Here is a 4699-nt window from a genome sequence, read left to right on the forward strand (position 1 = left end):
ACTCTTCATCTCCTATTGGTATTAGGCAATTCTAAGAATGACCCACTGACCCTCATCCTTCTACAACATGTTCCCTTTGAATGTATGCGGAACCCGGGAATAGTATGAGCTATCACTCCGGAGATTAAGTTATTATATGTAGCAAAATTAACGAATGCAATTAAGATTATATTAATTGGTTTTTCTTAAAGTAAGGAGATTATCTGAGTGGGCCTTATTTAACTACATAAGCTCCTTAAAAGGAAAGAATTTTTTCCCAACTAGTAGCCAAAGATAAGTCAGAGAAATTTAGAGCATGAGAAAGATTTGACACAGAGGAGCGTCACCATTGCTGAGATCAAAGGGACCGTGTGGAAGATCCAAGAGTGACTTCTAGGAGCTGAGATTGTGTATAAAATGGGATTTTGTAAAGAGAACCAGCAAGAATAGGGGATGGTAGCCTTACCACCAATTCAAAAGCTGAATCTAGCCAACAACCAGGAGTTTGGAAGTGGATTCCTCCTCCCTAGGGCCCCTAGAAAAGTATAGTCTGGGCAAAATTTTGATTGGGCCCTTGTGAGACCTTAAGAAGGGAACTCACCTAGAGAGCCTACCCTGACTTCTGACTTACAAAACCGTGAGTTGAAAATGTACATTGTTGGACCAGCCCATGGGGTTGTGGTTAAGGCAGCTGGAACCCACATGGTCGACTGGCTGGTTTGAGTCCCAGACTGACAGATTGACAAACATGTTGGGTATGTGTGCGTGAATACCTAAAATCTCAAAAAAGAAGGAAAGATGAGAAGATTGTAGAATGACCATTCCCCAAGGGGAGGGCTTTCTCACTTTCTCTCTCTCTCTTTCTCTCTCTTTGGGGAGCAAACATTCCCTCTGGCAATTTTTTTTTAATGTGCATTGTTTTAAGCTGCGACGTTTGTGTTCATTTATCGCATAGCAATAAAAACTTGATAAATGTTTTTAAACTTACATTTAAATTTAGATTTAGGTTTAAATCTGACAAATACTTGAGGTGCTAAATATGCTAATTAACCTGATTTCATCATTCCAAAAGTATACATGTATCAAAACATCACATTGTAGCTAATAAATAGATATAATTATTGTCAGTTAAACATATAGTAAAACTTCAAAATAAGCAGAGGTTTTTTTTATTTCAAATCTTACTAACATTCAGTTATATTATTTTCTTGCTTAAAGATTTCATACACTCCCTTGTGAATTTTCCAGACCCCTTAGACATCAGACATTTCACAATTTGCTTCCTTCCTACCTCTCCAGCTTCATCTGTGGTCCCCTGTCCCCAGAAATCCTAGGCACCAGCTATGCTGCATCACTTGCCTGTCTGAAATATAAAGGTGGAGGTGCTACACATCCAATTTTTCAACATTTCTTCTAATTTGTGTATCATGGAGCATAGGAAACTAAAAACTGTGATCCCACAGTGGTGGACACACTCCACACTTTCCCCCTTAAGTGAAAACAGAACTTGACCCTCCTCTAACCAATAGAAGATGGCAACAGGGTGTCATTCTCATGATTATGTTATGCAAGACTGCCTTAGCAGAGTGGAGGAAGATTCTCTAGCATTTATTACAGAATATTAAAGTTGGGCTCTCTATAAATTATTAAAGATTTTTTTTTCTACTTTACTAATTCAGCTAGAAAAAATTTTATTTATCTCCTTGCCCCTGGCATCTAGCATATCTAATAACTCCTATTAAATGAAACTGCACAATATTGTAAATGACAAATACCAGTTGTACATGACAACAATCAGAGAAGCATCTCACATTCTGCCAATTCTGTATGAGCAGATGTCTGATTATTTTCCCAAGGGCCAATGCTACCCATGGGAAGCATTTAATTTTGAAGTTTCTACCAAAAAAAAAAAAAAGGCAAAAAGAAATATGTATTTCCATGCTTTGTATAACTACTCTACGAACTATTTCTTTTCCACTCTCTGAAAATATCCCTAGGTCTGCTTAGATAATAATTATCTCTTCAGGTCCGAGTTTTCTCTGACTCTTTTCCCTTGGCTACTCCTACACTTGAGCATCTTGTTAGATGTTAGACTACTTTCCAGAACAAACTTAGAAAGTACAAAAAAGTGAAAATAAAATCAGCCAATTATATTTTTATTTGAATCAAATTATAAGATTCAAGGAAAGATTGATAGGATAAACTTTTCGATAATAAGAATATAATTTATCATCCCTTTTATAATTAAAAAGCTAAAATAGACATTATTATAATGGATGAAAAAGATTCAGACAGGTCCAAAATTGGATATAAATAAAATATTAATTAGGTTGCTGGTGGCAAGAAGGATTTCAGTACGTAGCTTTCAACAGCCACTGAAGCCAATAGCTAAAGCTTAAATAGGCCCAGCTGTGGTGTGCAGCAGTGGTGCAATGTTCTGCAGTGCTGGAAGCCATATGGGGAGATCAGAGTGCAGTTCCTGGGTTGACTTGATATGTGCTGTGATGTGTGCCCATGATCCTGGCTTGGAAGCCTGTGTGGGGAGCAGAGCATCAGACCTTATTGAGTCTGCTAGGCTCTCTCTCTCTCTCTCTCTCTCTCTCTCAGAAAGGAAGAAATAAACTTTTTTTTAAAAAAAAAAAAAGCTTAAATAAATGTTAATACTATTCAATATTTTAATAGAAAATATTTTTCTACCTAGTAGGTCATAAACTACTTAGACACAGGTAGTGAGATATATTACCTGAATGTACCCCTATTAATAGTTGTGTCCCGATGAGAGAGATTTGTCCAAGATCTAAGTTCTCAGATCTTAATTCAACAATTGTTACAGTCGTAAGATACCATTTCTATATTCCAAATGAAAATATAGATAAATTGACCTTAAGTTAAAAAAAAAAAACTTTTGTGTATCAAAAGACACTAAGAAGAAAATGAAAAGACCCACATAACAGGAAAAACTATCTGCGAACATAAATCTGACCAGAAACCTGTCTTCAAGGTATATAAAAAACTCTTATGATGCAAAAATTAAAAGACAGAAAGCTCAATTTTCAAACAACAAGGAAGCTGAGTAGAAATTACAACAAAGAAAATATGTAAATGACTGATTAGCACATGAAACGAGGCTTGACATCATTAGTCATTAAGAAATGCTAAACTGAAAAACAATTTGTTAGTTCTCAACATTTAAACCTATGATCCTGTAATTCTTCTCTTAGGTATATACCTGTGAATCCACGAGAAATGAAACTGTAAGTCCACACAAAGCTACTGCATAAATATTCACAACAGATAAATGCAAACAACACTTATATACAGCCACTGACACATTAAATGTAGTAAAGCCACGCAAAGAAATAGTATTTGGCCGTATAGAGGGATGAAGTACTGATGATGCTGAAACACAGATAAACCTTGCAAACAATGTACTACATGAAAGAAGCTAGTCTTAAAAAACAAACAAACAAAAATTCCATCTGTATCACTTGAACGTCCTGAATAAACAACTCTGTACCGACTAAAGTAGATTAGTTGTTGCTTACTGCTGGTCAGGGTGGCAGAAAGTAGAGAGTGACTGGTATTAATAACATGGATGTGGAGTTTCTTGGGAGGGGTGAGAACTGTGTAAAGTGGATCGTGATGGTGGTTGCACAATACTATGCACACATTAAAAACCATTGCACACTTTGGAGGGTGAACTGTATGGTATATGAGTTGCAGCTCAATAAGACTGTTTAAAAATGCATGTTATGGTTCATAGAGTACCTATTAAAAGACTGAAAAACAATTAATATTGAAACTAGTGTTAGCAGAGCAAGGGAAGAAAGAGAGGAATAAGTAAAACCACAAGCATATCAGAAAAATAGGCCAGAAGAGGTGAAAAATAAGAAACGTGGAAAAGAGCACATTAATGATTATGAATAATAATTAACCCAGTAATTCCATTCATCAATAATAAGTCATCTAAATTAATAAAAGTGTAACCCCCCCAATTTAAAATATAAAGATAATACACCAAGTATGTTATTTGTATACCATCAGTATAAAATATAAAAACACAGAAAGATTGAAAGCGCACTCTTAGAAAATATATGCGAAGCCAACACTAGCCATTCAAACACTACTAGAGCTATATTACTATCAGGAAAAAGAGACATTAGAAAAAGTATATATTGCTAAAGATTAAAAGAGTCATTACTTATTAATTAAATGCCATCTTCCAAAAAGATATGACAATTTTAAACTTCATGCATTTGAAAACATAGCTTCAAAATATATTAAACAGGGCTGGCCCCGTAGCACAGCTGTTAAGACATGTGCAGAGAAAGCCAGATCCCACAGGGCTGGCAAGGGTTTGAGTCCCAACCTCTCAGTAGCTTGAAAAACATGCAGGAGATGTGTGTTCAAGGTCAGGATCTCTATAGGCTAGAGAACTGAAGGAAAAAGGATTACATAATGAGCAGGTTCTACTGGGTTTCTTTCTCTTCTCTCTCTCTTCCTCTCATATGCAAACTCACACATCTTCTGATTTTATACATATATATATATATATATATTTAAAAAGCCCAATATAAAAAGAGGGAAGAGGGAGAGTTCTACATACCTAGCTCAGTCACCAATAGATTAAACAGAAAAAAAAAATCTTCAAAAAAATTAATAAACATGGGACTGGCCCCATAACCTATTGGTTATGGGAGCTAGGTACTACTACATGGCC

This window comes from Tupaia chinensis, unplaced genomic scaffold (assembly GCF_000334495.1).
Source record: "Tupaia chinensis unplaced genomic scaffold, TupChi_1.0 Scaffold000013_1, whole genome shotgun sequence".
Lineage (NCBI taxonomy): Eukaryota > Metazoa > Chordata > Mammalia > Scandentia > Tupaiidae > Tupaia > Tupaia belangeri.